Source organism: Pinus tabuliformis, chromosome X (assembly GCF_031772625.1).
Source record: "Pinus tabuliformis cultivar Carrire ecotype Pingquan chromosome X, CPIR1, whole genome shotgun sequence".
NCBI lineage: Eukaryota > Viridiplantae > Streptophyta > Pinopsida > Pinales > Pinaceae > Pinus > Pinus tabuliformis.
In genome coordinates this window covers 1,193,497,252-1,193,522,622 of record NC_142308.1, presented here as the reverse complement: position 1 = coordinate 1,193,522,622, position 25,371 = coordinate 1,193,497,252, and the positions used below count along the sequence as shown (strand labels likewise).

At 37.3% G+C, this 25,371-nt stretch overlaps 1 pseudogene; it reads right to left on the bottom strand.

Moving 5' to 3' along the window:
- Positions 1-8,840: 8,840 nt before the first annotated feature.
- On the bottom strand, positions 8,841-21,064 carry LOC149144216 (DELLA protein GAI-like; annotated as a pseudogene).
- Positions 21,065-25,371: the final 4,307 nt, after the last annotated feature.

Sequence of the window (25,371 nt, the reverse complement as noted above, 5' to 3'; positions counted from 1 at the left end):
GACTCTAGTGTTAAGGGTCATTGTCATGGTCTTGGTGTTCACCAATTGAAGATCTATAAGAACTTTATTTGGTTTTTCCTCTCAAAAAGTGAGAGGTTTTGGCCCTGCTTAACAATCCAATATACCATGCCTCTTGTCTCTCTATTTTTTCATGATATGATTATTTTCTTGATGAAAAGAAAATAATAATAATAATTACAAGAAAGAGAAGATTGTGATAAAGAAGAAAAAGTATATCATAATCAATTATCATAAGTAGAAAAATTAGCTAACTAATAATGCCTTATATTCCTCAACATGGTATCATAGCTAAGGCGCTAAAGTCGAGAAGGGAATCTAATAAAAAATAAACACAAATATCAAGTTTCAAAGAAGAATGAAAGAAACCCTAGATCAAAGAAATCTACCTTAGCAAAAAGTCTTGGAAACATCATCAAGGAGGAAGCAAAAAGAAAGACTAAAACCCTAGTAGAATCTTTGAGATCATAATTTTTCCATCATTTAAGGAGGGATTATATCGAAAGGTGTTTTCATAAAAAGGGAAATATTCTCTTCACTTGGAAGAAGGTCATCCAAAAATAAGGACTTGATTGTCCTTAAAAGAATCATCCGAGAAGCATCAAGTTCGTCACCACCAAAGAAATATAGTTGAAGATTATATCTTCACAAGTAAGTATCTTCTCTATTATAATCTAGTAAAATGACTTCAAGTTTCAAGGAAAGTCAGAAGTTGGTTGGGATATCAAACTTCCTTGCATAGAAAGCAAAAATAGACATAGTCCTTGAAGTAAATGAAGTCATCGATCAAGTTCACGAAGAGATTTCAAAGCCATCTAAAGATCGAGCTCTATCAAAATACATGGAAAAATATCTAAAGGCTCAAAATATTCTTGAGGAATCTATAAAATATTCCATCATTCCTCATCTAGTCGAGCTAGAGACATCAAAAGAGTTATATGATAAGATGATATAACTATTCTTTGAAAGTACAATAAGAAAGATCATATTGCTTAGATATGATCTATATAAATTGAAGGTATCAAAGGATGAAGGGATATCTTGATGTCTTTGGATAGCATCTCAAATAAAAACTCAATTGAAAGACCTAGGAGAGATGATATCTCATAAGGACATGATCTCCATCATTATAAATGTGCTAATTCATGAACAAGTTGGTAGCCTCATGTTCAATGAGGAAGAGGAAGCTATCACATTCAAAAATTTATTGACTCTCCGCAAGGTAGAAGAAAACATGTTGAAGGGACAATATGATGAAGAACCTATAAAAATGAGTTGAACAATTACTAAAGGAAAAAGGAAGTTCGGTAAAATTGGTCCTCAAAAGAAAAAAGAAAAAAATTGCCAAGGTTTAGTGTTTTAGATGTCAAGAATATGGGCACTATAAAACAAATTTTCTTCAAAGGGACACTAACAAAATAATTCAAGAAGAACCTAAAATGAAGAAGCATAAGAAGGAGGAAGCGAGAGATCTCTACTATGACTGAGATGATATCCTCCAAATATTATTATATTGTGTAAAGTATAGGTAAGTATTTTTGTAAATAAGATAGGATGCATCATATTGGAGAATGACATCATGGTAGAAGCATTAAGAACTCAAGATATAGGTAACATGTAAAATTTCTAGGGTAAAAATCTATAGCTTTATAAGGTATAGCTCTTGAAAGCCTCATTGAAAAATACCTATGGAGAAGGAAGAAGTCATATAGGACAAGAATCATCATACATATGCATAAGGAAGTGATTTCCATAATTCTAAATGATAACTCATGAACAAGTTGGTAACCTCATGCCCAATGAGGAATAGGAATCTATCAAATTCAAAAAATTATTGACTCTATTCAAGATAGAATAAAACATGTTGAAGGGACAATATGATGAAGAACCTAGAAAAATGAGTTGAACAATTACTAAAGGAAAAAGGAAATTCAGTAAATTTGGTCCTCAAAAGAAAAAGAAAAACAAATTGTTAAGGTTCAGTGTTTTAGATGTCAATAATTTAGGCACTATAAAACAAATTGCCTTAAAATGGACAATAAAAAAATAAATCAAGAGGAATCTCATATTATCGAACAAGTGGAAGAACCTGAAATGAAGCAAAAGAATGAGGAAGTGAGATGATATCCTTTAAAGAGATAATGTCAGTCATCCTCCAAGAGATCATGTCGGTCTAACTACCATGGAGAAACACCTATATATACTAATACACATTTTCATTGGAGGAAATCAAGTTCGATCAAGCAAGTCTACAAAGAAGTGTGAAAAACATACTAGAGAAAGAATCTATCTGATCGAAGTAAAATGGAAGGAGGATGAAGTTAGTTTGTGGAGTGTTTTAGGTATTATATCCTCCCTCGTGCGAAGGTAGAGGACAGGAAGGTGCCAGAAGAAGGTGAATTCTTGCAGCTACATTGAGGTGATATTATTTTGGTATAATACCTCATTATAAGGTGTAGAGTATAAGTCAAATAGGTCTCTATCTTAAGACCAAGATTCTCAAGGAGACTTAGATTCTCAGGGAAGCCAAGAAGAGGAGGAAGAAGAAGTTGTGTCAGAAAAGAGGCTAGTGGATTGGTCTCATGAAGACTTTAGTGTCAAGGGTCATTTTCATGGTCTTGGTGTTCATCAATTGAAGATATATAAGAATAATTTCGTTTGGTTTTTCCTCTGTAAGAGTGAGAGGTTTTGGTCCTAGCTAACAATCCTATATATTGTGTCTCTTGTATCTCTATTTTTTCATGATATGCTAATTGTCTTGATGAGAAGAACATAAAAAACATGACAAGAAAGAGAATATCATAATCAACAAGCAAATGTCTATTACAAGAAATTATCATAAGTAGACAAATCACCTAAATTATAATGCCTTAGATTCTCAACGTTACGATCCATTTGGAGCAGTTAATAAGAGGATAATAGATGATCAAGAAATGAAAGAGGTGGAGGATGAATTATTTTTTCTTTGAGCCTTTGAGGATGGAGGGTTCATAAACAATGATACAAAAGATAAACTTTTCCATCTTGAAGCTAGGAAAAGGAAGTTTCTAAAGGAAAATGAGACCTTATGGAAACTAAGGAGTAGTAAATTTGGCTTGGTTGCAGATATGAAACACAATTTTCTTAAAATTTTGTAAAAGGAAGATGACTTGTGCTATCCGGAGCCTCGAAGATATGAAGGATGAAATGTGACATCTTTTAAGGATCTTTCATGGTTGGGAAATGATCATTCTCGTACCGTCTTCAAAGTTCATATTGAAAACATTCTTAAAAGAACATAAATTTGTTGTTACTTTGTTTTCGAGGAGGGTAATCTCAATCTCATTATAGAACTATCAGACTTAAAATGATAAGAGGTCTTATACAACTTCCAAAAATAAAAGAGACCTCGCTTGAATTGGTGGACTATTGGGTTTTTTTTTTTGGAATTTTATGATTTCTTTGTGAATGACCTTCTTCGTGTAGTGGAGGAGTCTACAGGATAAGGAATATTTTAACATATTTCAGTATAAAATTTATATCCCTTATTCCAAAAGTAGCCAATCCTACGTCCTTTAATGGTTTTTAACTGATTTCACTCTTCAAATGCATCTAAAAGATTCTAGTCAAGTAATTTCTAGCCGAATTAATATTATCCCATCCAAATCTATTTCCAAAGACTATCTTAGCTTTTTGGAAGGGTGAAAAATCCATGAGACATTGGTTTTGTGTAGGAATGACTCCACAACCTAAAATCACATAAAATTAAAGGAGCAGTTCTAAATATATACCCCTCCAAAGCTTGTGATACCATTAGGTGGCTTTATATCAACCTACTTCTAACCCATATAGGTTTTGAAGTGCATTTTACAACTCATATTATCATCTACGTCACATTGGTATATCTTATGGTCTTGATTAACATAGTGATGTCCTCATTTTTCCATGTTGAGAAGGGTCTAAGACAAGGGCACCCACTTTTTCCACTCATATTATTATTAGTGGTTGAAGGCCTAGCTAGCTCATTGAATAATGCAAAATGAAGGGGCTTACTCATTGGCGTAGGGCTGGTAGAAAATTTGATTATTACCTTCTTGGTATTTACATTAGGGTAATTTTAATGTAAAAAATGGGTCTCAAGAATGTACTAACAAATTTAACTTTAAAAGAACCAATATAACTCAAGATAATGATGCCATCCCTAAGGGTGGATATTTTGGAGGGAAAAATAAGAAAACTACATTTTTAATTGCATATTTGCCTTATCCCCTTGTTGTTGAAGTTAGTGTTAGCATTGGAAGGTACTCTACATAGGGTTGGTGTCTTAGCATGTAGAAGACATTATTTTCCTGTTCTACATTCTTACTTGGTGGACTAAGTGATTTATATCTTGTTTCCTAATTCTAACATAGGAAAAGTACAACAATTAATTTAATTAATTATTATGGGTTACTAAGTTATTTTTGAAGGATTAATAATTTAACTATTAAGACCTAGAAATAATCTCGATCATTTATCTCTAAGTTGGTTCTAGAAGGGATATTAGGGTTATGGATTTGGACTTAATTAAGATTATAAAGGGAACTTATTATTTAAAATGTAGCAACAAAATCTCACTTTGACTTATGCATTGGACAAACTAGAGAAAAATTGAATTTTTATTTTAGCGGAAATCTTGGAGGTAGTTAACTAAGCTAAAATTGAACTTTTCACTCAGTTAACTTAGTTAATTAGAGTTGGTGAAGCTTAATTTTATTTTAGTATGTTTTATTTCTAATTTGTAGCAATCTATATTAGTTTAATTTGAGTTATTGTCAGTTTAACTAGTTCTAACTATCAGAAGGACTAGTGGAGGTGAAGTTGTGGAAGTGGAACTTCAACCACATTTAGTGATAAATGATTTAACTAATAAATCAACCCAAAATAATTGTTCCATGAAAAGAATTCAAGTATCGTAATTGATATGGATATTCCAAGGCAGTGTACTATCAGTTTTAACATATTCCAATGTGTAACACCCCTCCATTGTATGTAACAATCTGTTAACCTAAGCTAAGAAAGGTTAGGTTGAAGGTGTGATAATGAAAGTAAATACTCTATTATTAAATAAATAAATATAAATTAATCACCTGGAAAATGAGACACCAAGAGATGAGATTCTTGTAAAGTAAAATTCCATTGTTGAAAGGGAATGGATAATTCTTTCATGATAAGACTTCTAGATTAAATTCTAGATAAGATTGATGGATTGGGAGATAAATATATATTAGGTTTCTTAGCTAGAAAAGGATGCTAAGTTTAACATAAAATCCTCGCAGGAGATAAAGGTAAGCTTTTATCAGAAAATCCTCGCGGAAGAGAAAGTCGAGCAAGATAAATGTAAAAGCTTTGTAGGAGAGAAAGGAAAGATTTTATGGGAAAATTCTCGCAAGAGGAAAGGCGAGATTTTCCATGAAAATACTAGGCAAATGGATAAAATATCCACCTAAAAGCAGGATGCAACTAAAGGAAACCATATCATGAAAGATAGTATTAAATACCTATTGAAGGGATCACAAGAGGTAGTTGATCCATGACAAAATGTTCGGCTCAAGAGTCAACTAAAGGAAGTTAGTTCTAGGTTGGGTGTAGGTGCTCGATTTTCCAAGTGACATTATTTCAATTTCTCTTGTGAGATTCCATTGCATGGAATGTACTATATGTTGCTCCTTACCTTGTATATATTGTTGAATTCTCTCAGCATATGTGTATAGTTGCATGTGTGATATTTATGTAGGAGGATGATTGAATAATCATGCATGAGACATGTAATGAACCTCCTTGCCTACCCAGAAATTTCACCCTTAGGCTCCATTAAATTAAGGATTTCTTCATTTATAGTTAAAGTTTTACCCCTCCTTGCACATCTTGTCTTCTAAAATTACCTCAGCCATATTATTATTAGGCCATAGTACAAATTTCCCCTTAATTGTTTTATTGGTTTTATTATATGGGGCCTTAGATTCATTAACAAGTCTATGGTATATGATCAACCGTTAAAAACTAATCATGGCATGCGTCCTATGAAACCCTTGGGTTAATCCCTACAAGTATTAATGGACATTGATTCAAGTTTATTGTAATTAATATGGTTTTGTATCATGATCATAGTCCTCTACACATAGTCAATATGTTATTGACCAACCCTTCATTCACATGCATAACTATCTGGACTAGTCTGAAGGTAGTCTTAGACATGCAAACACAAATAATTTGAACCATTGTCCATACACTGAGGAGAATCAAGCATTAATTCCACGATTGTTCCACATGCATAAGTATTTAATTTATGACATATAATAGGTATACTATATTTCTTATTTAAAGGTAAGATGTAGATTTCATAGCTATCTCACCTATTCATATATGATCTCCTCTTAAACCCCATTAGTGTATTATAACCACATATTATGCTTTCAATATTAACTTTGTTCTTAGAGATATAAGGATTCACAATTATAATACATTATCATAAAAATAATTAACACAGTAATCTACTTAAGTATAATTGGCACATGCAATTTGTAATAGATAGCTCATGGGTACAAGTATTGTCACCCACTTTATACACTTATATTTCTAACTTGACACTCTAATGCAACATGCATAATGAAAACCATTATCTCGATAATAAAGGTAACCCTGAGATAAAGGATTAAACAATTTCAAAGTAAGGATTAAGATAAACATATTTCATACAAGTGACTCAGATTGTAATGAAGGAAAACACCAGAAAATTAGTCATAAACATCTCATTCAATTCATTCATTCATGGCAAGAAAAACTTAAATCTTCTCATAGAAAAACTGGAACTATAATAGAGAGAGAGAGTAAGAATCATCCTACAAACATCCCATGCATCTAATGCCAACTAAAACCTCACTTGGAGGGAGAAGCACCACCACCAAGCCATGAATAACCTCTGATTTCCCCCCGAGCCGAACATCTTGCCAAGGATCAACTTTCCTCAATTGATAGATGAAATGGGTATTTAATACCCCCTTTCATGATTTATTTACCATTAGAGGCATCCCGCTTTATGGATTTTTTTGTTTGCCTAGGTCTTATCCAGAAAATCTTGTCTTTATCTCCCACGACGTATTTTCACAGAAAAAGCTTGCCTTTATCTCTCGCAAAGCTTTTTATGAGATAAGATTACAGATTCCCAATAATATATTCTATTCACATGAATAAGGGAATTACACACATATTTATACAATCAATAGTCTCAAGATAGGAATGCTATCTTAGACGTACTGTAGTGTGGTTGAGAGATTCTCTCAACCACACACTAAACTAGGAGAAACTAAATCCCTATTATGTAGGAACAAACTCCTCAAATGGAGAATTACAACCATAGACAAGTAGGAATTAATTATTTCCAACACCCCCCCTTAATGACTACTTGTCATGATAGTCAAATCCACCACCATCAGGCGAATTGCATGTACAAAACCTGCAAAAACACAATCTGCCGCCCTCAAACAGATCCTCAACTTCTCTGATCCCGCGGATCCCTTTGAAGGTGAATTGGCGCGATCCTGAACGAAAAAAAAAACCCGTGCCCATTGGTGCGATTAATGGCCTAACAGACGCACTAGTTGGCCTTCCTGGTGCTGCTGTCAACGCGAAAAACATGCCAATCCCCTTCTACTCAGAAAAAATCATCTGAGTCTGAGCCAGGTGTTCTGCAGTCCACTTGCTCAATTGAGCACAAAGCTCTCGTGTACACACAGCCACAAAGGCAAGCTTGTCAAACAACGCATTGACATCCACAATTCCAGCCACAAAGGCACCTCAAGCCACATAGGCGATTCAGCCACAAAGGCAAGCTGGCCACAAAGGCACTTCAGTCACAAAGACTATATAGATGTTTTCTGGCTCACCAACAACCCTCACTTTCAAGTGATAAAAGATGGTTTGGGGCTGACCATAAACCATTACAAAGTGGTTTTAAGATCACCACGAACTTTCAGATGCCTTTAAAAATCTTACATCTGATTCCACATTTTGGAGTTTCTGGGTACATACAATGACTATTACAATAACATGCTAGGGAGTCTATTCCACAAGCCACACTAACTCAAACAAAAATCTACTTTGTTGTCCACCATAACCGTTGTTGCTGCTGCTTTATCTCATCTATTCATTGTTCACATCTTGGGCATCTTTGTCAAATAAATTCTTGGAACTTCCATGAACCTGTCATTTGTTAGAATAGCCAATTCTAACAAAATAACTTCATATTGAAGTGGCTACTCTCAATATGTATATCAATTTAAATTCTAAAAAAATAATTCACCCAAAAAAAACATTTACCCAAGTATGCACAAACAACAATGCTTTTTCCTTCAAATCTACCACAAAGTTGTTCTCTTCTTTGAATGAAGAATGCAGCTGCTGCTAGGTCTTTCGTCAGCAACAGAAACCCTATCGTGGCACGATTTCCCATCAACTGATTTGCGTTGGCTACCTTAGAATTGATTGCTCAAACTCCTTACAACATGCTATCAATTCATGCAGGCAACCTCCTGAAGAAATTAAGCGGAATAGAAGGAAGTTTGTATCGGGTGGCGCAGCATATAAAATCCCGATATAACGGACATTACTCGGAACGGAGTGACATATAGAATTATGGCTCCAAACAAACAAAAGGTGACAAATATGGTTGTGGCACGGGGATCTCTCCAGCTCAAGAGAGACTGAAATCTTTCACACTGTGTTGCCAAGTTTCTGACCACAGTTTGTATTATGCCCGCAACACTCCTCAACCATCTCAAAACTTCTTGAAGTTGGGAAAGTGTCTAATTCCTCGTCGAGTTCATTAGGGCAGAAGCAACAATTAGAGGTTTGTTGTGCCAACCAAGTGTTAGACACCCATTATTATCCTCAACTCTATATCCTTTTCCACCTGAGAAGAGATTGAGCAACATGTTGGCCTGCTTGAAAGCACTGGATCCCAAAGGAATAGGCTAGAAGCCAGCGTTTCTCAAGCGAACGCTCCAATTCAAGAGAGGTTCGTGCCTTTCCACCCGTTTTGATCACTTACAATGTTGCAAATTTCTCGACAAAGATAGACTTCTGACATCACCAGCTCTTCGCTCTGGGCCTGCAACCCGTGCGCCTCCGGGTTAATAAAAAACTGTGGAATAATAGTGCAGTGCCTCTATGAATCGATTCAAGAAAACAGGGCGGTTGTGGTCGGCCTCCTGTTCAACCACTGTCAAGATCTTAGGCTTCAGGCTCCAGATGGAAGCGAGTACTCGATCGATGGCACTGGGTCGTCCGGGGATGGGGTCCTCCAGGAGACGATGGAACTCAAGGATAGAATTCACTGCAACAGCCTTGAGCTCAGGCTGGGCATCGAGCATCCATGGTTTGATGTCAGGGAGGCTTGTGGCAACATAGCCATGGAAGGAGAATTTTACATTGACAGACTCTGCAAATTGGTGGAGCCTCGTGCTGACCTCCTGCAAGGCATCGGTTCCGTCGGGTTGGGGTGGGCCGATTCTGGTTAGCCTGAAAGCCGGTGGCCTGCCGGGGCAAAGAGCCAGTGCTTGTATCAAGGCCGGCCATTGGATCCCCTGTTTCAGATTGAAGTCTATGACATGAACCTGTTGGTGCCCAGAGAAGGCATCCAGAATGGCCTGGTTGGCTATGAAGTGAGCGAATTTGAGATAAGGGCAGGTTTGGTATAAATGAAATTGCAGAAAACCAAATTCTCACTTCTTTCACCATTTCTCGTGCGATGGTCAAATTACCGCGTTGCACCGCTTCTGCGCAGGCCATTAGCGTGTGCACGAGACAGACTCTGGATTCGTGCGGGTCTGCCCCCATTACTACCACGGTTCGCTCCGAAAGCTGCGGGTCGCAGACACGGTAACACTTTTGCTCTCTTCCTGTAACATCCTCTTCCAGATGGTCTAGCCCGGATTGGACTTCAAGCGAGCAACTGGATTATCAAACCCATTCCCGTCGCCCACATCAGAAGCCATAGCAACCAGTACCCTGCAACCGCCCCTGCCTGCAAATCCCCCTCGAGATTCCCTGGATCAAGAAACGCAATGCTCATGTGAAATCCAGGCCCCGCAAACAGCCACAGCTTCCGCCATGAAAATGGAGGCACGTAACCCTTGTCTTCTCCGTCCGGATCGTCTATATTAACAACAATTTTCTCACTGCTCTCATAAGCTCGTTCCTCTCCATTGATTTCAAGCCACTGACCTATTGTCTTCTTCGACTCATCTAGTAACAGCAGCGAGATGCCATGGCTCGAAACATAAAAGGTCCTATGCGCACGGCGGTCAAAGGAGGTCTCAATAGCTTGCTCCCTTAGATCCAGAACCTTGCCATGGTACAGACCCAGGTTCGTTTCCCAACTGGTACACCAACAGTTGAATTCTTGCACCTCCTAACTGTGACCTCCTCGAGGCGTACGAATCAAGATAAGCACCACTCTGGTAGATCGCTCATTACCCACACAAATTTCGATGGACAAACAAATAATGAAATTATACACTCAATTATTTTCCCTCACCCCGGGATGGGCCAGGCCCTCACAAGACTCTGAAGCTCTGATACCAAGATAAAATTACAGACGCTCAATAATATATTCTATTCACATGAATAAGGGAATTACACACATATTTATACAATCAATAGTCTCAAGATAGGAATGCTATCTTAGACGTACTGTAGTGTGGTTGAGAGATTCTCTCAACCACACACTAAAGTAGGAGAAACTAAATCCCTATTATGTAGGAACAAACTCCTCAAATGGAGAATTACAACCATAGACAAGTAGGAATTAATTATTTCCAACTTTATGTTCGATGGATCTTTATCTCCCATCCATCTGATGGATATCCAATCCATCCAAGCTTAACTAGAATTACATCTAGTAGCTTTCTCATGAAAGATTCATCTCTATCCCATTTCTTGTGGGATTTGGCAAGCATCTCCTCTCTCTTGGTGCTCCACCCTCCAAGTGATTTATTTTATTAATTTATTTAATAATACATTTTCTTTTCATATTACATATCACCTATCTTTCCTCACTTTAGGTGTAGAATAGTTTAACCCACAATGGAGGGTATGAAACCTAGCTTTCCTCACTTTAGGTGCAGAATAGATTAACCCACAATGGACGCTGTCAAACCTAGCTTTCCTCAGCTTAGGCTTACAAACATTTAACACACAGGGGAGGATATCACACCTAGATTTAAAATAGATTAGGTTTACAATAATGTAGTACACAAGGAAGGGGTGTTACATACTCCCCCCCTTAAATTTTAAACTGTCCTTGATCTATCATTGCATCATGTCCTCATTCACAGGTAACTAGATTCTGAATCCACAACTCCAATGGCTCTGCCATCTGATGCAAAAAAAAAACTCTTTGGTTCTCCAACTAGCGTCTTCCTCTGCACAAAAGTGCCTTGATACAATGTCGTTAAGGTATCCCAAATTTCCCTTGTCATGTTCTTCTCGGCAATATGTTGTACTACATGATCCTTGACCCCATCAAGGATTATGTAAATTTTCCTTGGACATTGAACCCTCATACCTTTCATTATTAGTTGGGTTGACTGAGATAGCCACAGTTCTCAAAGCGAAGCCCTTCATGTAATGTCTATCCAGAACATACATGATCTTGGCCTTCCAGATGACAACGTTGGAAGCCCCGTCCAACCCATCCTAATCCCTCAATCTATTCATTTCCATATCCGCTCTTCTCCTAGACTTGCTCTAAGTCTTGACTTCCCTCCCGAAATTTCTCTCCTAGACTCCCCCTGAGTCTTGATTTCCTTGCTGGAAATATTCCCGCAAACTTTCGATGTGCTCCTCTCCGATCCTCTTTGCAACTGCAACTCGGATCTGGATTTCTTGGCTAGAAATTCGACAAGGCAATGACTCCCTCTACCTTGGCTCTGTCCCATTAGGCACTGTTCTATTTAGATAGCAATAGAACCCCACCAGCTTCTTAATCCATAACCTTCCCACACTAACCTGTGCCCCAACAACTGAAGAAACTGAGCCTTCTATCTTTGCGTAATCTCAGCAAAGGCCTAAATCACTCCTTTGGACAACCACGTCAAGCCTACCTGACTGAGTATGATGACATAGCTATTCATGAGCCTCTTCTACCTCTTTATTCCTTTGCGTTGGCCCTCTCTCTGGGTCGAAATGATGACGCGGTCCCTTTGTGTCACTCCTTCTTTGTTGCTTTCTTCTTAGGAGCAGCTTTGTCTCTCGGAATAGCTGCAAATACTTCTGATTATGTTGGTGCCTTCAGTCCTCCTGTGATCTACAACGCTCAGATACCATGTTGAAATTTGTAAGTCTAACACGTCAGAAATTCCTCGTGCATTATCTGGTTTATTTCACCTAATTGTTTATTCCTTAAAAAGTTGTTTAACCATATAAATACTGAAAAGAAAAACACAAATACAGTCTCAACTCATATACAGATCATCAACTGAAATAATAGACAAACACACAATCGATACCATTATTTTTGGACAATCATCGCCGGAAAAATCGAACTTGGGAAAATTGGCTCAATAGTTCAGAGGGTTTTGTTATTAAGCATCTTTCTTGAATACAACTAAGGTGCCAAACTAACTGACCCAACAAAGATTTCTATCTCGCAGTAATACCTCTCTTCGAAAGCAGATATTCAACAAGTCTGCCCCATGAAAGTCTCTCCAATGCTTCTGTGGGGCTCTGCATCAGCCCTCCTGGCCTTTGTGTCACTCTAAAACCCTTTGCATCAACCTTCTTCTATTTTGCGCTGGCTCTCTAGCCTTTTGTGTCACCCACGCAAGCCCTTCTAGCCTCTGCGCAGTCGCTCTTGCCCTCTGCGTGGCTCTTGCTGGCACTGCCTAACCACCTCAATCTCTTTGTTCGTCCTTCAGCACTATCTCTACCTCTCTGCTATGTAGTTATTGCCCCTCATTGCAACTTAGATGACTTGTTCAAATTTTTTGAGCAAACCCTGCTCTAGAAAATCAAATCAACTAATCAATCTTGGCGAGTCTCGAACTCACTCTCCAGCCTCCTCTTATACTTTTTTTGTTGAGTCTTCAACGACCGAGATTAAATTTCTAATCAATGGCTAAGAGAAATTTTCTACCTCATTCCTTGACATGGTTCGTGCAACTAGCTGTGAAACGCTAGCTCAAATTACCTATGGACAAGCCAGGAACAACGTTAACCCTGAGCCACCAAACAAAAAGAAAACCATAATGGAATTCCAACAATGTCCAACTCAACTGCAACCCAGTACCTAGCGAGTGATGCCTCAGCCTCGAGGTAGAGAAAATTGATGATCACAATGACCAGGGTTCGAAACGTTGGTGTGTAGTACTTCTGGAGGCACAGGAGACGATAATGGCATGAGGAGGGAGCAGGATTTGGGTGATTACACCGATAACTAACCCTAGCACCGATAACTGGCATATCTATGGATGGTATTGTGCGACTCCTAATCTCCAAACACTAGCCACGTATCCATTGAAGAGCCCATGACAATGACAAGGAGTTTAATAATGTTACAATGGTAGGTAGCGGTGGATTATAACTCCAGTTTCAAAGAAAAATAACACAAGCTGTGATACGAATTGGTCTAGAGTTTTGAAGCATATAATAACATGTTAACAATATACCTTCACACTATACTCTTTCCAACGACATAATTAAAATAATGAAATATGGCTGGTATGACGTATGTGGAGTCGGGGAAACATTCATGTGAACATAAGGAATATGATCAAACCCCTCGATTAACAATGTTGAAGTTAATTACTTATGCCTATCACATGATACAACGAAGTACCAATAATTTAATATTTGGTCATGTTAAATGAATCTATGAATTAAAAAAATTTGAGATAGCTATTGCAAGTAAATATTTTTGGAGGAGTTGATGGAGGTTAGAAAGTGTTATACAGATTTATGATCATAATTTCCACTTTTAAATAGAAGATTTTTTTAGTGTGATTTTTTGGACTTTTTAGTATTTAATTGAAAATTTTGAGGTGAAATTTTGATTTGTGTTATTTAAACTGGTTTTTAGTTTTATAAATGGATTCAACACCTTGAAAATTCTAGCTTGTGATTTCAATAAATTCCTGCCGCATTTTTGAGAAATTACACTGGGTAAACCCATGGGAAAAGCTTACAAAAAGTCTCACTAAAGACAACTTGGTTTAAATAGGCTATATTCCACCTTAATATCATATGTCAATAGTAAGGCTATATTCCACACTAATATCATAGGTCTATAGTATGATTCATTACCCTCTGTTTTTTATTTTTTTTATAGGGTTATTTTAATTTTAATTTTATCTTATTTTGATGAAGGTAAAATATTTACATTATTTTACTTTAAACATGTTTGTGTTATATTACATTAGGTTGGGTTACAACATCTCTACCATATTGAGCTTGGGAGCACCTCTCACGACAAGGTATAATAGCTAATTTAACTCGGGATCTACACCAAGTGCCGAAACGGATAAAGTTTATTTTCACTCTAAAAGAGGTTTACATATCAAGAAATTGTATCTCTTTCATCCCTTGTAGATGATGCATCTAGACTGGTTTAATTTACCCCTTGAAATAAGCTATATTCAACATGAATACAATGGGCCATTTTTATATTTTTATTTTTACTTTATTTTGGCCCCATTAAAATGTTTATATTACACTATATTAATCTTTTTACTGAACTTTATTTATTTTATTTTATTTTATTTTTATGTAGTTTGACTTTGTCAAAATGTTAAACATTACATTACATCTCTCTCATACTAGATAGGCCGCGGTGATGGAGAATGGGTTATGGGAAATCACCGAATTTTTGGATCAGCAGGTGCAGAAATATTACCATCGGCCATATATAGACCCGACATATCCTACTGCGGGTCAACAGGCGACATAACATAACAGTTTTTTGAGGACTTGACTGCACAACATGATATAATTGAAATAGATTGAGGATTGCCAAAAATGGCACCAATTTTGCACAATTTTTGATAATGTAACAGACAGATATACAGCACAGAACATGCAAATTTTTTGTGAAAATGTACAGAACAGTTGGCATATGCTTCAAAGCATCTACATATGTAATCTTTCATATTTATAATGAAATATTACGGATTTTTCCAGTGGAAAATCTCTCTCATACTAGATATATAAGTTAAACATATATGTATTTAAAAAAACACATGAAATAAGATTCTTAACTATAGAGATTTATCTTAACTTTAAGAGGGAGATTCCTAATAAGGTTTTGCAACATCATGGCTAGTGGCTAGATACGGTGAGTTATAATTACCATTAGCCTATAAAACCCAAACTCATTTCATATTATAGTTGTTTACATGAGATTTTTTTAACCAATTAATTTAAGGAAAAAGATTAAAAAAAAAACAAGACTTCTTTTTCAGAGATAAATATCAACTTTTAATTTATATAAATACTTAAATTCCAATCCTCTAAACAATTATTAATAATTAATTTAGATTTCTTAAAACTCTGTTCCAAAAATATTCCAAAATAAACACGTCTATTAATATAATTATATAAATACATTAAAATAATACACAGCAAATATTTAAAAAGTGAAACAATATCCATCTTAAACACAAATTTATGTTTACACGTCATATTAAATAAAATTAATTCATTAAAAAAAATACATAACAGCATTTTCAAAAACCAAAATAATATATTAAAAAAATTAACATATTTAATAAATTTGAACAAAAATAACTTTATATAGATATATTTTACAGCACAATAATATTTAAACTTAATGTGATTTTCTTTATCCCACCTATTATGTTATAATTTAAATTGATATGGTCAAATTTCATCATTTATTAGTAGAGTTTAGGCCTCTGTGTTCCATATCAAGTTTACAAAAGATTTTTCAGCGAAGATCACATGAAACATCATTTGTCAATGCGTTTTGAACCAACCAGTGTGGTTCATTAGGACAAGTTGAAGAAATAGATCCAGCTTAGCAAGTTAAATAGACAAAGCAGAGCCTTCAACGGCTAAAAAAACCAACAACTACTTTTGACTGTGGTACCGGGATCAAAACCTCTTTAATAATTTAAGGGAAAAATGTTACCCTAAGGGGACCAATCCCTTAAAATAAATAAAAATAATTTTATGATAATAGTTAGTTAAAAATTATTAATAAATAATTAAAATTTTATGTTAAATTAGTATTTAAAAATAATTCACGATAATAGTTAGTTAAAAATAAATAATTAAAAATTATAAGTAAAATTAATATCTGAAGGAATTTAGTTAAAAACAAGACCATTCTTATATGAATAAATGAATATAAAATAAAGAGAAGGTTAAAAATATGAATAAATAAATGAGAAAAATAATATAAGTCAACTTAAAAATAACAAGAAACGAGAAAAATAAAATAAGTCACAAAAAAAAATAAAAAAATTAATAATAATAATAATAATAATAAAAATAAATAAATTAGCTAAACAAAAAAAATGAAGACTAGGACCCAACACCAATTGATTTTCCAGCTATCATCTCTATTGAGATTACTCGGTAATCTCAATAGAGATGATAGATTACTCGGTAATCTCAATAGAGATTACTCTCGACCTAGTTTCATTTTTTTTTTACCATCTTCTTTCTTAGCTAATTTATTTGTTTATTTAATTATTATTATTATTATTAATTTTTTATTTTTATTTATTTATTTTCTTTTTTTTATTATTTATTTATTTATTTTTTCTTACTTATTTTATTTTTCTCGTTTCTTGTTATTTTTAAGTTGACTTATATTATTTTTCTCATTTATTTATTCATATTTTTGACTTTCTTTTTCTTTTATATTCATTTATTTAGATAAGAATGGTCATGTTTTTAACTAAATTCCTTCAAATATTAATTTTACTTATAATTTTTAATTATTTATTTTTAACTAACTATTATCATGAATTATTTTTAAATACTAATTTAACATAAAATTGTAATTATTTATTAATAATTTTTAACTAACTATTATTATAAAATTATTTTTATTTATTTTAAGGGATTGGTCCCCCTAGGGTAACTTTTTTCCCTTAAATTATTAAAAAGGTTTTGATCCCGGTACCACTATCAAAAGTAGTTGTTGGTATTTTTAGCCCTTGGAGGCTCTGCTCTGTCTATTTAACGTGCTAAGCTGGATCTGTTTCTTCAACTTGTCCTGACCATGAACCACACTAGTTGGTTCCATACGCGTCGACAAATGGTGTTTCATGTAATCTTCGCCGAAAAATCTTTTGTAAACTTCATCATTTATTATTAAATTGATATTATGCCACTTTCGTGATTTATATGAGGCCACTTTGCTAATCCCTATAATGACATTGAAATTTCAAAATATTTTTTTTTAAGATTTTGACTGTTTTAGCATTTAATCACTTATTTTATTTTAATCTATTTTCTTAAGTTCCGGCATTGACAGCCTAAATTTCCGAGTGTTTGACCATCCTAAATAGAAATACATCTGACCCTCAATTTCCATCGGTTTCTCCCCACGTTGCTGCATATTCACAATCTCCCTCCCCCTATAAAATCGCGTTTTTCTTTCCAGCAGCTCTCCCTTCCACCTCTCCATCCATTCATTCCACATCCCAGGTTTCGCAGTAATAATAAGTTTAACACTGTCAAACATCATCATGCCGGTACCTTCAGACAAGTTTTCCTCATTACCAAATGAGATTCTGGGATTCATCCTCTCTAATGTCCCAATCAGAGAGGCAGTCAGATGCTCAGTTCTTTCGAGAAGATGGAGGTTTCTCTACACTCAAATACCCCAACTCAAAATATGTCCTTATCTCCTCTTGCAAGCGCCTGTCACACCGGATCCGTTATCGATCTCCACGGTAGAGAATGCAATCTCCAGCATTCTGCAATCGCATTGCTTCGATCTAGAGGCCTTTCATCTTTTCAACGACAGTACAGGCACTCGCACCTACCCAATTGATAACAACTGGGAATTTGGCCGCGAAAGCGTATGGAAACGGGTGCAGTATGCAGCAGACAAGAATGTCCAACACCTCAATCTCGGTTATTCCACGGTAAAAGAAATCCCACCTCCTGCCCTTTTCTTTTGCACTCATCTCACTACGCTCACACTCAACTCTTTCATTCTCACCCATATTCCAACACATTCCTCTGGATTCACCCATCTCATTACTTGCTCCTTCACAGACATAAAATTGACTGATGATTCACTATCCTGGTTTGCATCACATTGCCCACTTCTGCAAAAGCTCAAAATATCTAGCTGCACTGGCCTGAATAAGCCCACCATCTCCACTCCCAACATTTTGCTTTTAGAAATAATGGTATGGGATGATATAGAGGTTTTAACGGTCAATTAATTAGAACCATTGTGGTATCTTTCGTACATGATCTAAGGGTGAATGGGGTGTTCTTTCACGAGCTTTCAGTTGGGATTGTTGCAGTAGAAATGCAGTGCGAAACAAATGTGATTGGATTGGAAATGAATTCAACTTTAAGCCGCGAATACGACAGTCTCTCGGCGCAGAGTGGGGAGTTTCAAAGCTTTGAAAAACCTTGGAATTCACATTTGTGATCCGTTGGCTGAAAGGGAAAAAGAGATGACTTTTCCTCTTATCAGCCTGCTGCAAGGGCTTCCTGTAATGATCCCAGACAATGTAAATGTGAGATTTTACTGTGGTAAAAGACAGTATGACAGTTATTGTTTTATGTTTTAAACAAAACTGTGACAAACTATTTTATTAAAGTAATTTTAAATATCTTCTTGAAATGCTGGCAGCCTCTAGGAGGTGGAATTTAAAAGAAAGAGATCAGATATGATAACTGATGGATAACTACCCTCCCAAAAACAGGAAAAGTCCTGACTGTAGGGGGAAGTTCTGTGCTGTTGGGACAGACAGAAGAAATCTTTCCTGAGAAAAGAGGAAGAGAAATGCAAGAGAAAAAAGGTTAAGTCTGGTAAAGACCAGATAACCAGGCACAAGGTGCACAGATCTTGTTGAGGACTTGAGGCCTGCAAGATGGCTAGGGGGGAGAATACCATCTGAGAGATGGATCTCATGGCTGGGTGGTAGAGCAGAATCAAGGTACAGAAGACTTGCTTAAGTATCTGTTCATAACTCTGGCGAAACAGGTATGGATTCCAACTGCAGAGTCTTCATTGAAACTAAAGTCGGGAATGAATAGTAGACTGTCAGAGATTAGATGACAACTGTGTTTCATTTCCAAGATTACTGTTATGTTAGTGATATAACTGCCTAGATGTAGTTAAGTAACGACGGGCTATTAACTGTTAGGCATGACCGAGAGCTTGCTAACCGTTAATGTAGACACACAAGTGTGGTTCGATTAAACCACAGATTATTGAATGATTCTCATAATGCAAAGTAGCCACTGAAACCGAGTTAGTTTCAGACAGGAAGAACAATTAATGGAACCAACAGTCTAGAATCCTGTATACAGACCAATAATCATCAAACCAATCTCTATCATGAACAAACTGAAAAACATTTGAGCCTGAGTATTAATACCCGGGGTAGGTCCGGAGGCGATATACATAAGAGACCGAAACGAATATATGCAAATGGTTACACTGTTGAATAGTGGAAAACTATTATACTATTCCATGTTCAGAAGTAGTAAACATATGCGGCAAATGCATGAAATAAAGAACCATATTCTGACAGTAACCACCTTGTTATTATATAGCAACATTTGCGACTACAGCCACCCAAGAATCGATTCCACATATAAATGATAATGAATCGAGCCGACAGATCAAGGGAAATCCTGTTGTGACTGTAGAAATACTTATACGTGCATATTAATCGACTTGCTAAATGAAAGAAATACAATATGTCGGTTACAGCAAAATGATTATATCTATAGCAAACCATATTGACAAAAACATATGATAACACTGGAACGTTTTCCTGGAAACTGTAACGAAAACGTAATGGAAATCTAGAGCTCTGCCGTCGCTGAGACGAGCAGATTATCACAGGTAGAGTTAGAAAGAGCAGTGAATAAAGAAACCCTAACCGGGATTTGTATTCAAATACACAAACCATTCACATAGCGCTGCTCAGAATACGGGCAACCCGAGAGGGTTCGAGCAAAGCCATACTCTGAAATACATATATACATATGAACCAAAAAGAAAACAAAGGCCTTAACAGTAAAACCCTGGATGGGTATTTTCATGCAATTTCATATACAGAGAATTTACAAAAATTAGGACAATCTGTGCTTGTAACAGAATTGTGCACCAGGGCCAGACCCCGTACATTATCAATAGCGAATGTTGAAACTCCAATGTCTAAAATATTGAAAAGGGGCGAACACCCATAACAAACTAAACTATAAATGGAAGAGATGGAGCACACGGGTCGCTATGGACTGTGCGCCCGGTACTGAATATAGTTCCAATAATGTACAAACGTATGTAAACTGTGAGGGTCCGCATGGGAATACCTCAGCGAACCGAAGGAGGGATAACCTGTGCTTGATCGACGGACTGCCATAGTTCAATCACACGGATATATCAAAAGCGAGTAACTATTGAGTTCTCATCTACAGGAGAAAGGAGTAAAGAGGGGTTTTCACTCACATGAGACCGTCGAGAGACAGTGTTGTTGAGCCTAAGGGCTGTGATGCAGTTGGAGGAGAGCCATCGGACCCATCTGCACATTTTGCCAACAAGAGAATATATGAGATTGAACCATGAGCAGTAACAGTTAAAAGCATGCCGAGAAGCAAACTGTAAATAAAATTGAGAACCATTACCTCTGCAGGTGTAAGCCGAGCGCTTCACTATCATCTGAGCATGGGTGAGGAGCAAATCCGAAGCTGGAGGTCTCGATCCGGCATCGGAGCACCGAGAGAAGCCGAAGAGAACGATGAAAATGAGTTCTGGGCTCGTCCTTGTGGGGTTTTGAGCGGCCCTAAATCCCTCGACCCCTTCCATCCGTTCGATCTGAGCCTTAGATCCTGGCCGTCAGTGTATAGCGGGAAACCATAGTGGGGTAACCGAGATACTCAATCCCGAGGCGTTGTATGGCAGGCTGGGAAAATCACGCCACCTGTCAAGCGGTGAACTAAGCTCTAAAGATTGTCAATGACCTGGCGCCTGCAATGGCTGCAGTCGGACCAACTAACCCCCACGTGAATTAATATATATGTACTGGGCAGGGTCATAGGGGTAGGGGTTTTGGTGTGAATCAAATACGGTCAATCCATTTATCATACGAAGCATATATAACATTTCAGCGAATAACCAATATCGTAATATGTTAAAGCCGACAGCGTAAATTAACATTATTACATAGTATGAAGGTTGGTAAATGCACCAGCGTAAGTTCACATTGTTACATGGTAGAAAGGTTGGTAGATGCATCATGGTTACCATTACTTATGTACAGTAACACTTGGTGATGAGATATTCCACGCAGTAAATTAATCTATATGGTAATCGTAAATTTTTTTTTATGTATGGTTTAGAGACGTGACAGTTTGGTATCAGAGCCCAGTTTCAACACTGTGGCCTCAAGGAAGACATGTTTCTTTGTGCAGAAGATTATACCATGTATACATATAAAGATTAATAAATTAATTGACTGTTGTTTCTGTCTCTTTAGGGGTGAGATACAGGAATTTAACAACTGATAGTTAAGCCAGGAAAAGATAGCAAAATGCAAGGAACCGGAAGTAACCCTCGGGAGAACCCAGAGCTGTGGGTACAGTTGGGTGAGGAAACACGAAGTACCAATCTTGCAATACTAGAAACTGCTCAGGAGTTGAAAAATGAGATGGCAAGATTGCGAGAAGACAACGCACGTTTAACAGTGGAACAAGAAAGAATTCTCAAGAGTTTGTCGGACAGGCAAAATCCACCTCTATCTAACCCCAGCGCAGAACAGCAGAGGAGGAGAGAAGAAAAAGACTATCAGATTGAACCAGAAAATTCAGAAGGCAAAGAAAATCATTCTGACAATGTACCAGAGCAGCAAACCTCAAAACGTCAGAAAATGGAGCTGCAGGGAGAATTTCGAAAGATTAAACCCCCACATTTCGATGGCGAACAGGAGGAAGCAGCTGAAGCATGGTTAATCAATATGAATAAATATTTTTAGTTGTATGAGTATGATCATAACTTGAAGGCGAGACTAGCTATCTTTCAGTTACAAGGTAAGGCAACCTTGTGGTGGGAGGAAATCAAGATTGTCAAGGGGGTAAGTGAATAAACCATTACATGGGAGAAGTTTCAGAAATACTTTAAGGAAAGGTACCTGACTGAGCGCTTCTACGATGAGAAGGCAAGGGAGTTCCATGATTTAAGACTGGGACAGCAGACTATGGACGAGTTCATTAACCGCTTTACCTCTCTGCTACGTTATGTACCTTATATCAAAGAGGAAAAGGCCAAGGTACAAAGGTTTGTGAGCAGCTTACCTTCATATATAAGAGAGAGGATTGAGTTTGACAATCCTAGGACCATGGATGAGGCTATTAGAAAAGCAAGAATCTGCTACCAGCAGAGTAAACAGAAGGGGGATGCTTCAAATAAAAGATGGAGCGAAAAAAGGAGTAGTCGGATGGTTGGAAACAGTAAAGGAGGTCGCAGCAGTGGAAGTAAGGGAGCTGGTAAAGGACTTAAAAGTAGATCTGCAACAAAGAGTGCGCCTCGGGCTAGGCCAATAAGTGAATCTAGAGTAAGTGAGCAGCCTGTTAGACCAGAAGGTGAAGGGATGACCAGACCACCAGTTCAATGCTGGGGTTGTGGAGGACCTCACTATGTTAAAAACTGCCCACAGCGAAAGGGGACAGACCAGATATCCCAAATCCATGAAGCTTCGACCGTTGGGGACGTGGCATGTAATGTACCCAGAATTAATGCAGCTTTGGAGGACCGCCAAGCGGAATACCAGCCGACTATGGTTGAATTTGAAGGTAAAATTTCAAACCTTTCTATAGCTGTTCTTATTGATCCAGGAGCTACTTTAAGTTATGTTAGCCCAAAGATAGTAGAACAGTGTAAGTTACAATCTGAAAAATTCAAGAATCCGTGGTTGGTCCAGTTAGCTACCGGAGCCAAGAGACGGGTCTTGGCCAAGATAAATAACTGCTCTCTAACCATAGCAGGGCAGCCAATAGTGGCAGACTTAAACATACTTCCTTTGGGTTCATATGACATCCTGATCGGGATGGATTGGCTGGAGAAACACTGGTCATTAGTGAATTGCAAGACAAAAACCATATACTATAAAGATGACCGTGGGGAGCAGCAGGAATTACAAGGAATCAAGCATCCTGTACAGATTCGACCCATTACAGCATCCCAGTTAGCTAAATGCATCAGAAAGAAATGTCAAATTTATGCTATTCAGGTGGGTTACGCAAATCAGAAAGGAAAAACTGCTACGCTGGGTAACATTCCGGTGGTACAAGAATTTGCAGATGTTTTTCCCGAGGAAGTACCGGGATTACCACCTAAAAGAGATGTGGACTTCACTATTGAGTTGATTCCGGGGGCAGCACCCGTGTCACGGGCACCATACCGGATGAGTGTACCAGAACTAACAGAATTAAAAATGCAACTGCAGGAGCTGCTGGATAAAAATTACATCCGTCCCAGTGTATCACCCTTGGGAGCCCCAATGTTGTTTATCAAAAAGAAAGATGGAACTTTTCGGATGTGCATTGATTATCGTCAGCTGAATAAGCTCACGATTAAAAATAAATATCCTTTGCCTAGGATAGACGAACTTTTTGATCAAGTGAAGGGGGCAACGGTATTCTCTAAAATCGATCTGCGATCTGGTTATCATCAGATCAGAATTAAAGAAGAGGATATCGCTAAGACAGCTTTCAGGACACAGTATGGGCATTATGAGTTCGTGGTGCTACCTTTTGGTCTGACCAATGCACCTGCTACCTTCATGTGCTTGATGAACAGTGTGTTTCATCGGTTCTTAGATAAATTTGTATTGATATTCATAGACGACATTCTGATTTACTCTCGATCAAGGAAGGAGCATGAGGAACACCTTAGAGTGGTGCTGCAAACTTTGCGAGAACATCAATTATATGCAAAGTTTAGTAAATGTAATTTCTTTAAGGAGGAGATACAATACTTAGGCCATGTAATCACCAAGGAAGGGATTGCAGTAGACCCTGAAAAAATCAGAACTATAATGGAGTGGCCCATACCAAAGGACGTGGCAGATATTAGGTCCTTTATGGGGCTAGCAAGTTATTATAGAAGGTTTGTGGAAGGCTTTTCAAGGGTAGAATACCCTATCACCTCCTTACAAAAGAAGGGAAAGATATTTAAGTGGACCTCAGAATGTCAGCGGAGCTTTGAACAACTTAAGCACTTACTCACCACCGCGCCCATTTTGAGTATAGCTAATCCTAATAAGGATTACGTGGTCTGTACTGACGCAAGTAAAGAAGGGGTAGGAGGAGTGCTGATGCAAGAAGGAAGAGTAATTGCTTACGAATCAAGGAAACTAAAGGAACATGAGCAGAAATATTCTTCTTACGATTTGGAACTGGCAGCTGTTATCCATGCACTGAAAATGTGGCGACATTACCTGTTGGGAAGAAAATTTCTGTTGCTGACAGACCACCACAGCTTAACAAACTATTTCAGCCAGCCCACCTTAAATACGAGACAAGCTCGTTGGGTAGATTTCTTAAGTGGGTTTGACTTTGAAATTAAGCATCTCAAGGGAAAGGAGAACCGAGTAGCTGATGCAATGAGTCGGAAGGTACAATGCGTGTGCAATATTTCGGTCAGTAAATGGCAGAGTACCCTACTTGAAAAGATAAAAATAGCAGCTGATCGAGATCCTGTTTACCAGCAGATTAAGCAGCAGGTACAACAACTTTCTGGTAAGGAAACACAACAGGGATATGAGCTAGATGATGCAGGAATGCTGTATTTTAATAAAAGGCTGTATGTACCCAATGAAGATAGTCTTAGAAAACTAATTCTGGACGAATTTCATATCAGCCATTATACCGGGCATCCAGGGTACCAGAAAATGGTCACCGCACTTCGGAAGGAATACTACTGGCCAAAAATGAAGAAAGAGGTTGCCGAGTATCTAGCGCGATGTCTAGAATGTCAACAGATTAAGGCGGAGCATTTGCATCCAGCAGGGCTGCTACAACCTTTACCCATTCCGGAATGGAAATGGGAGACTATTTCCATGGACTTTATAACCGGACTGCCTCGAACGAAGAAAAATAATGATTCCATTATGGTAG